Raw genomic sequence first — 10,734 nt, forward strand, 5'->3', positions numbered from 1 at the left:
AAGCTATTCAGCCAATGCCAAGCTGGTTCTTTGAGTTTTAGTGGGAGGTACTTGATGGCATGTAGATCATCACTGCGAGCCATGTGGATGTGAAGGAGGAAATCTTCAATCCATACAGCGGGATTTGTTGTGCCATCGTATGATTCGATATTTACGGGTTTGAAACCCTCCGGGAATTCATGATTCATAACTTCATCAGTGAAGCATAGGGGGTGTGCGGCACCTCTGTGCCGGGCTATATCCTGACGTAGTTCGTATGAGTCTTGTCTGCTGTATTCGGCCCGGCCAGATTTACTCTTGGCGTATCCGACGCGACGATCATCGTCCCGTGTGGGCGCACGTGCCCGTGTCCCGTATATTGACCTTGCGATTTTTGCCTCACTGTCCAAGATGTCTCGCAGGTCCTCTGTGTTGCCCCGGGCCTTAGTATTTTTGACTGAGTGGCGACGGGGTGCGGTCTGATCTTTAGGCTGAAACGCCTCCCTGGCTCGGCTGCGTAGTGGCCGGTCAGCCGCATTGTACACTGGTGAATGAGGTTTCAATGCTTCCTCCTCGAGGTGAGGTAGTAACCTGCGTTTTGGGTAACTCTTGGACGGGCGCTCGAGTTCATGCTCCTTGGCCGCAAGGACTTCGGTCCACCTGTCTGCTAGCAAGTCTTGATCAGCTTGAAGCTATTGTTGTTTCTTCTTTAGGCTATTTGCCGTGGCCATAAGCCGGCGCTTGAAGCGCTCTTGCTCGAAGGGGTCCTCAGGCACGATAAACTCGTCGTCGCCGAGGCTTGCCTCGTCTTCGGAGAGAGGCATGTAATTGTCCTCCTCTGGTTCTCCATCTGCTGCCTGCTCTGGAGGGCTAGCTTGTTCGTCCTCTAGCTCTGCACCGTGCTGGAGGGGATTGTTCTTGTCTTCGGCGCTATCCGGAGTGTTATTATCTCCTGTGACGGTATCACTGCTCTTGGTGTGGCGGGACTTAGAGTGGCGCCACTGACGTCGGCGCTTGGATTGCTTCTTGGCGGGGTCATCCTCCGCTGTCTCGTCGCCATTGGCTTCTTTGGGGGTGTCCACCATGTATATATCATATGATGAGGTGGCGGTCCAAGGCCCCAAGGGCGGTGGATCATGTTCGTCTCCGGCTTCGGCGTCCATACCGTCGAAGTCTTCGGAGCAGAAGTCGAGCATGTCGGTTAAGTCGTCGAAAGTGGCTACTAAGTGGGTGGTGGGTGGGCAGCGAATTTCTTCGTCGTCCGCATCCCATTCTAGCCGGACATAGTTCGACCAAGGTTCTCCTAACAGGGAGAGAGACCTTAATGAATTTATCACATCTTCGAAAGGTGAGTGCTGAAAGATATCCGCGGAGGTGAACTCCATGATCGGCACCCAGTCGGATTCGACGGGCACGGATATGAGCGGCTCAGAGTTCGTGGCCGAAGATGAATCCAGTGGTTCGGCGACACGGCTCTCGTAAGGAGTGAAGTCAATATCCGGCTCTAACGCCACTGAGAGTGCGGCCTCCATGGCGGGGTCCATCCCTCCGCTCTCGGATGGCGCGACTTGCTCTGGATTGATGGACGGAGTAGTTGCGGATGCGATCTCCCGAACATTGTCCGACGGCAGAGTTACGTCATGCTCGTCATGACCATACGGAGCGTCCGACATGGGCCCGAATCCGTCGAAGATCAAGTCTCCACGGATGTCGGCCGTGTAGTTCAAGTTTCTGAATCTGACCTGATGGCCAGGGGCGTAGCTCTCAATCTGCTCCAGAAGGCCAAGCGAATTGGCCCGCAGTGCAAAGCCGCTGAATATGAAGATCTGTCCGGGGAGGAAAGCCTCACCCTGGACCGCATCGCTAGCGATGATCGAAGGAGCCATCAAGCCTTATGGTGACGACACAGTGGAACTCTCAATGAAAGCACCAATGTCGGTGTCAAAACCGACGGATCTCGGGTAGGGGGTCCCGAACTGTGCGTCTAAGGCGGATGGTAACAGGAGGCAGGGGACACGATGTTTACCCAGGTTCGGGCCCTCTTGATGGAGGTAATACCCTACGTCCTGCTTGATTGTTCTTGATGATATGAGTATTACAAGAGTTGATCTACCATGGGATTAGAGAGGCTAAACCCTAAAAGCTAGCCTATGGTATGATTGTATATTGTCCTACGGACTAAAACCCTCTGGTTTATATCGGCACCGGAGGGGGCTAGGGTTACACAAGATCGGTTAGAAAGGAGGAGATATACATATCCGTATTGCCTAGCTTGCCTTCCACGCCAAGTAGAGTCCCATCCGGACACGGGACGAAGTCTTCAATCTCGTATCTTCATAGTCCAACAGTCCGGCCAAAGGATATAGTCCGGCTATCCGGAGACCCCCTAACCCAGGACTCCCTCAGTGGTTATGGCCCGCCCGCCCCGACGCCGCCCTATGGTGGTCTCCCGCCGCCGCCGGTACCTATGCCATGGGACAAAACCCACCTCGTCGCCCTATACTCCGCGCCATCGCCGAGTAGCTCTGGCGATGGATGCGACTGGTACATTGACTCAGGTGCTACTGCGCACATGACAGCTCATCCCGGTAACCTAACCTTCTTCACTCCCGTTCGCACACCCCGTATCACCGTTGGCAACAGCTCACTCCACTTCCACACCCATCACTATGTCTAACGTCCTTGTTTCACATGAATTAGTCAGGAACCTAGTCTCCGTTCGTCGTCTTATTTGTGAGAACCCACTTACTATTGAATTTGGCGGTATTTTTTGTGAAAGACGCTCGTACCCGGATGGGCCTTCACCGATGTGATAGTCCCATGAGCTCTACCCCGTGCACACCGGTGCCTCCACCTCCACACCCATCGCCCTTGCTGCCGGCGTCGACCTTTGGCATGCTCGCTTGGGCCATCCCAACCCCACAGTTTTACGTCAAATTCTTAGGAGTTTTTCTTTCTCGTGTAATAAGCTCGACGAGCATTCTTGTGAGGCTTGTCGCCTAGGCAAGCATGTTCGTCTTCCCTTTAGTGCGTCTACAACTGTTTCTACTTTTTCATTTCAATTACTTCATAGTGATGTTTGGACGTCTCCCATTGCAAGCAACACGGGCTACCTATACTATTTGGTGATATTGGATGATTATTCTCATTTTGTGTGGACTTTTCCTCTTCGTCGCAAATCCGATGCTTTAGCCACATTCGTCGTCTTTTATTCCTATGTCACCACCCAGTTCGGTCGCCCATACTTGCACTCCAAACTGACAACGTAAAAGAGTTTGACAACGTCGCTCTTCGCACACTTCTCATCCCTCACGGCACCACCTTTCGTCTGACTTGCCCCTACACTTCACAGCAGAACGGCCGCGCCGAGCACATTCCCCGCACTCTTAATGACTGCGTTCGCACGTTACTCTTTCACTCTAATGTGCCCGCTCGGTTTTGGCCCAATGCTCTCGCCACCGCCACTCTCTTAGTTAACATTCGCTTGTGTCGTCCTTGGTGGAACTACACCCCTCACCACCTTCTCTTTGGTACACCATCGTCCTATGATGGTCTCTGCATCTTTGGGTGTCTCTGTTATCCCAACACCGCGTCCACCACGCCACACAAGCTCGCACCACGATCCGTCCCATACGTCTTCCTTGGCTACCCTCCTAACACCAAAGGTTACTGGTGCTATAATCATGTCACTCATCATGTGTACATCTCGAGGCACGTGTATTTTGTCGAGACGGTGTTTCCTTTTTTCCAGGTTCCTCCGGCTTCGGCCCCTTCGGCGCCGGCCCCGCGCCCCCTTCCTAGAGCGATGCGCGGCGGCGGCCCTCAGAGGCCCCCCGGCACGGCACCTTCTGCCGCCACCGCCCGGTTTTGCGACTCCCTCCCCAGAGGTCGAGTCCGACTAGGCCCCCGGATCCCTGTCGCCCTCCTATGAGGTTGAGCCGGTGGGTACTCCGACCGCTACCCCGGTGACGGGCTCGACATCCCCCTCGCCCGTCGCCCGCTCGACCGCCGGCTCGGCTGGTGTCGCCGCCGCCGCCGTCACCGCCCCTGTCATGGCCGCGGCTCCTGTCGCCGCCGCGGGTGGCCCCGCCGCCGCTGGTGCCCCTGTCGTGACCGGCGGCCCTGCCGCCTCCGCGGCCCCCACCGCCATCGCCGGCCCTGCTGCCCCGCCTCTTGGCGTGACTACCCGTGCCCGAGCAGGAGTGGTTCCGCCGAGCACGCGCTACTCCTCCGACGAGTATGTGTGCACCACCTCGACGTCGACGCCATCACCCATCCCCACTCCGCTCGTGCTGCCCTTTGGGATCCCCATTGGCTAGCTGCGATGTAGGAAAAGTTCGACGCCCTATAGCGCAACCGCACATGGCAGCTTGTTCCGCGACCCCCTCATGCCAATATCATCACTAGCAAGTGGGTGTTTCGCCACAAGACTTGCCCGGACGGTTTTCTCGAGCGCTACAAGGCTCGGTGGGTGGTTTGGGGATTTCGGCAGCGTGTGGGCATGGATTTCACCGACACCTTCGCCCCGGTTGTTAAACCGGGCACGATCTGCGCCGTGCTCCAGTTGGCGGTCTCGCACGCCTGGCCTGTGGACCGGTTGGATGTCTCCAATGCCTTCTTGCATGACCATCTTGCCGAGCAGGTGTACTGTGAGCAGCCCACTGGCTTCGTCGAGGCCGAGCACCCAGACTTTGTGTACTTGCTCTCCCGTTCTCTTTACGGGTTGAAGCTGGCGCCTCGGGCTTGGTACCAGCGTATCGCAACCTTCCTGCAGTCTATGGGATTTCGGTCCACTCGCTCTGATGCCTCACTCTTCGTGTATCATCAGGGAGCTGACACTGCATATATGCTCCTCTACGTCGACGACATCATCCTCACGGCGTTTGCCCCCGATCTCCTTCAGCGGCTGACTGCTCGTCTTCATGATGAGTTCGCCCTCAAGGACTTGGCGCCTCTGCACTACTTCCTCGACATCGAGGTGGTCCGCCAGACTGACGGCTTCTTTCTGCATCAGCAGAAGTACGCCCACGAGCTCCTGGAGCGTGCCGGTATGCTTAACTGCAAGCCGGCGCCCACCCCTGTCGACACGAAGGCGAAGGTTTCTGCTCTGGAGGGGTCTCTCGCGTCCGATGGAGCCTTCTATCGCTCCATTGTTGGTGCTTTACAGTACCTGACGCTGACTTGGCCCGACCTGCAGTACGTTGTTCAGCAGGTGTGCCTCCACATGGACGCTCCGCGTGACTCCCACTGGACCTTGGTGAAGCATATTCTTTGTTACATTCGCGGCACCATGTCTCTGGGACTCACCCTGACGGCCTCCGCCTCCACCGACCTCGTGGCCTATTCGGACGCCGACTGGGCTGCCTGCCCTGACACTCGACGCTCCACGTCCGGGTACTGCGTCTACCTTGGGCCCTCGTTGATCTCTTGGTCATCGAAGCGGCAGCCCACGGTCTCCCGCTCCAGCGCCGAGGCAGAGTATCGCGCCGTGGCTAACGTCGTGGCTGAGTGCTCTTGGCTCCGTCAGCTACTCCAGGAGTTGCTTTGTGATGTTTATAAGGCCACCCTTGTCTACTGCGATAACGTCAGCGCAGTCTACCTATCCGCCAAACCGGTGCACCATCGCCGCAGGAAGCATATTGAGCTCAATATTCACTTCGTGCGCGAGCAGGTAGCCCTTGGCCGTGTTCAGGTTCTTCATGTGCCGACGGCGCAATAGTTTGTTGATGTGATGACTAAGGGGTTGCCTACTTCCGTCTTCAAGGAGTTTCGGTCCAGTCTCTGTGTCTCTGGCGACGCTTCGACTGGGGGGTTGAGTTGTATTTTGTGTTGCATGTATATTGAAGTTGTGGCACCTTCTAGTCTTGTATAGTTGAGGTAGAAGCCTTTCCTTGTAATCATATATACGTGCACCAGCACCCCATCAATATAACAATTATTGTATTGACAAAACATCTCTGTACAAGTATGACCTTTTATAATGTATATATTGATTTGCCGATAGGTTGTACCAGCGATCCATGCATATGTTTGTGAATCGAATGGGAATGGTCAATCAATCATCAATGTTTCCAAATGTATAAAATGATTATTTACACTACATTTTAGCTAAATATAATTCAATCATGTAGTCATATTGTCAAAAAATTACTTTCCAATCTGATCATTCAAAAGTTTACTTTATGATCAATTAGCATATAATCAATCTTTCAGGCCTCAAGAGCATTACAAACAATTCACAGCAAATTAAAAAAACAATTCACAGCAAATTAAAAAAACAATTCACAATAAAATTAAAATCTATAGTTTTATGGTTGTCTCAACCAAACAACTTTCAGCTTTTCCACAGCGGAAAGCAGCGTTCCCACGACTCACAATAACTTTTTCAGAATCCACAATTCAACATGCTTTGTGAATTGTGACCGCTTCGACTTGGTCAAGCTCGTTGCTTGTTCATTGGGCATACACCTCGTCCTTGCCGCGTCTACTAGATCAACTGAGACTTAAGCCCAACTCCACCGCGCGATCCTATCCTGTCCGGCCTCGTCCATTTGGGATAAAAGGAACAAAAGAGGCGGCCCAGCGCGCGGGAGCAAACGGACTTTTGTCCGTTTTGTGTCCGCTTTCGACCCATCCACGGCCCAAGTTTGCACCGCTTTTGGGGTGAAACGGACACCACGCGGATGCGCGGATTGTCTGCGCGTGTCCTCCCATGGCCCGCCCGTCGGTGGCACAAGGCGGGCCTTTTTCTATTCGCCCCCTTCCTTCCTCCGGCCGCACCCCCCTCCACTCTTCCCCTCGCTGCCGCCGCCGCTGCTGCCATTGCAGCCGTGCAGTTCGGACGCGAGCTCGCCCAACCCCTTCCCCTCGGCGCCGCCGAGCTACCCAACCACGGCCACCTGGCTTGCGCACCCGCCGGCCGGTTTTGGGGCAGATCCGGTCGGTCTTGAGCTCAGCCGGCTATGGGAGGCCGGGCCGCGCCATGGACTGGCCGGGCACCTCGCCGAAAGGCCCTGGCAGGGCCGCAAGGCCACATGCAGGCAGTGACTCCTGCTCTAGCCGCTCGGATCTACATCATCGGTGGTCCGCCGGCAGATACACGAATGACGGTCGGCCGGGCTCGGTACTTGCCCAAAAGCTCGCCGGCGCACCGTTGCCACTCATTAAGTGCGACCACTGCCCAAGGATGGTCGTGCGCCGCGTGTCTACAACGCCGGAACATCCTGGATGGGTGTTCATCAAGTGCTTAAACGATGGGGTATGCGCTTTTTTAGCTTCGGTTTGTGCTCTAGATTTGACTAGTTGTGCTAACTTTAAATTTTGTTGTGTAGAATGGATGCATGTTTTGGTATTGGGAAGAAAAGTACATCGATATATTGATAGAGCGAAATTTAGTATATGTTCGTGCACTTTTAGTTAGTATAGAGGCTGTAAATGAGACAAGTGTACTTGTTGCTAAATTAGAGGCTAGACACGAGACTAGGTGTGAGGAAGCAACATCTATATTTGGCTTGAAGAATAAAGGAGGATGCCAGATCGAGCCTCCTCCACAGATCAACAATGAGTGCATCGAGAAGGCCCTAACCCAACTCAAGGGGGTAGTTATGAAAGTTGGCTATCTTCTAAAATGTATTCTTGTTGTTCTTATTTTTTTGGCCTTACTTTACTAGTCAAAATGTGATGATGTATTGTCATGTATCAAAAATGAATGATAAAAAAAAGTTAAGGACTTGCAAAGAAAAATACGCGGATAGGATACGGCCGGGATGCGTCCGTGCGCTGGGCGCACGGTCACCACATCCCAGAACACGTCCGGACATGACCCTAAATCCCTATCCAAACGGACAGAATCCGGACAAAATGTACGTCCGTTTAGGGTCACGCGGTGAAGTTGGCCTGAGGGAGGGAGACCGGGTCGGGACATGTTACGGATCATCATGGACGTACGTGAGAACCACAGGGGACCAAGCATGTGAATGAAGCAAACATTGTCGCAAAGCACACACGGCTTGCCGGAAAGTGAGAAGGTGGAACGGGAAAGAGGGCGAAAGTAAACCGGGCAGGAGTAGTTAAACGAGAACTCGCGGCATCTGATGGACTACCGGCGACTGTGCGTGCGTCGTCCCGCGCCAGAGCCTGCAACGAGCAACGACGACGGAGAGCTAGCTAGTAATTGTAGCAGCGGGCGCGGGGCAGAGCTCTATATAGCGGCGGCCTAGCTAGGAGGAATTAGGATGGTCCATGGCCTGTGTCCCGTTCGCTTAAGCCTGGGCCGCGCCATGGCACGTTGCTTTCGCAGTTTCGCTCTACTGTACTATACTGGTAGTAGTACGTGCGCTACTGTTTACTGTGGCTGGCCGCAGCAAGAGCGGATCTCGCGGTGGGCCGTGGGCAAACGATCGAGTGGAAAGGCGCGCGGGGCATTACTGTCCCTGCCCTGGGTACATACGTACGAGATCTCATTGCTTCAGTTACCGTGCCTCGCTTCGTCGCTTCAGCTGGGAACTGCAGCCAGCAGGCGTTGGCGTCGACTCGATCGATGGGCCTAGCCGTCGCGTCTGCCTGCCTCGCGCATGCTGCGTGGGGAGCAAGAGCATACCACACGCTTGCGGTGACAGTTTTTTCGGCTTGGGGGATCGAGTTTTTAGTTGTATCTCCAGGTTTCGCCCCCCAAATGCAACAAAATTTCCAAATGCAACAAAATTTAAAGTTCACTTTCCCGCTACCAAAAAAGACATAAATTTGGCGATCATTATATCACAGGGCGGCGATCAACATGCCACAGGCCAGCTATCGAACATAGCCAAAGTCCAGCGATCAAAAGGGTAGGAACCGTAGACATGGAACTCAAACGGAAGGCTCCTCTGCCGTAGGGCTGGTCGAGGTTGGCGTTGTAAGCACAACTTCAGTGCTCGTTGTCGGTGTCGATGTAGGCGTAGGCGTAGGCGTAGCCGTGGACGTGGGCGAGGCAGCAGTCGCCGCCGGTCCAGACATCTGGTTCAAGATGAGGCTGCACTTCGCCAGGTACCACGCCTTCACCTGCTCGTCTATCGTCGACATGTCTGCCTCCATCAGGAACGCCAGGTCGGTATTTCTCTTCTTTGCGGCGACGTTGGTCCTGAAAAGGTCGAGTTTGGCGTCCTGCTTCATCGTCAACACCAACCACCTCACCTCGGATTTCTCCTCCCTCTTGGCGGTGTTGCTCTTTGTGTCGGTGATGCACTGTTCGATCGACGATTGCAGCCGTTTAGCGGCGAGTGCCGCATCCCTCGCCGCCTTGGCTCTTTTGTTGCCATCAGGGTGCCCTTCAGCCGCCGCCAAGGCAGACGCGTCTGGGTTGTAGACACCGTCCTTGGCCTTGGCGAAAGTGAACCGGCACTCTGTCCATTTCTCGCATGACTCGATCCTGATGAACACATAAAGGAGCTTGAACTCTTGGTCGTTGTTGTCCTAGCGAAACATGTCGAACATCCGAACCATCTACACAGTCGAAGAACAAGTGTCGGCGAAGTGCACGGCGAAGAACTGGGCCGGCGAGCGATGGGCATACCTGACGCTCGACGTTGGCGCCGCTTTCCCGGTGAGCGATGGGCATACCTGACGCTCGACGTTGGCGCCGCTTTCCCGGTGAGCCATGACCTCCTCTTGAAATCCATGCCACTTATTGCAGGCCTGCTAGATGGTCGCCCAATGGTTCGCCATGGCCTTCTCGCCGCGATCCATGTGGATGTTGGCGAAGTCGGGGTCGAGCAACTTGCGCTCGTCGAACACCGTCTTGATCCTTCTCCAGTATGTGTCGGCGTTTTGATCCGCACCGGTGATCGGGTCGATGTTGACGGTCTTCCATGCCTTAGCGAGGCACTCATCTTCCTTAGGCGTCCACTTGACGCGAGGCTCGCCCGGCCCGGCGTTGGCCGCCCGCTTCTTCTTTCTCCCTTTTGGCGCTGGCTCCGCCGGTTCTTCCTCCTCCACCTCCTCCTTGGCATCATTGTGCTCGTCCTCCATGTAGAAGGCGGTGTCCCGTTTCGTCTTGCATGCGAAACCCGGGGCACAAAGCGACGGCAACCGAACCACTCATGATGATCTCGTCCATGTCGGCGTCGGTGCTGCTGAACTGTGGTGCCGAGCCGTGTGCGTACGGTAGGGCCACATGGCGCAGAGTCGGCGCAGGCGAGCCTGATTACGTCGGCGGTGAGTAGCTATACTGGGTGTTGAGGCCAGCAGTGAACGCGGGGGAGGGAGTGCGTGGGTCGGGGTTGAAGACGAGGGGGGACGCACGCGGGTCGGGGTTCAAGATAGGGGGACTCGCGTGGCGCCGCGCCATGAGGGAAGGTGATGTTGGGGTTCAAGCTGCCATGCGCGTAGCCGTCGACATAGCCAGGCGAAGTCGTGTTCCCCTATAGCGGCGGAGAGAAGGCCGGTGACACGACGCTCTGCTAGCTCCCCCACGCGCCTTGTGGGCACTGGTCGGCCTGTTGAGGCGGAAGGTTCACCATCCCTGCGTGAGACGCCTCCTCCTGCTCCGCCGCCATGTTCCTGTCTTTCTTCATGTTGAGCCTGTACCGCCGATCAGTGGTGACCATTGCTCGGCGATCAACATTGGCCTTCCACTGGGCGTTCGTCAAGCCCGGGGGCCTTGGCATCGGTGCCCTCGGCTTCCCCTGCTTTGGCTAGACAGAATTGGTGGCTAGGCGAGGGGGTGCATACTTCTTCGGTGGCATGGTGGGTGAATCTAGGGAGAATGGCGGGAGCAGC

The sequence above is a fragment of the Triticum urartu genome, chromosome 3 (genome assembly GCF_003073215.2).
Source record: "Triticum urartu cultivar G1812 chromosome 3, Tu2.1, whole genome shotgun sequence".
NCBI lineage: Eukaryota > Viridiplantae > Streptophyta > Magnoliopsida > Poales > Poaceae > Triticum > Triticum urartu.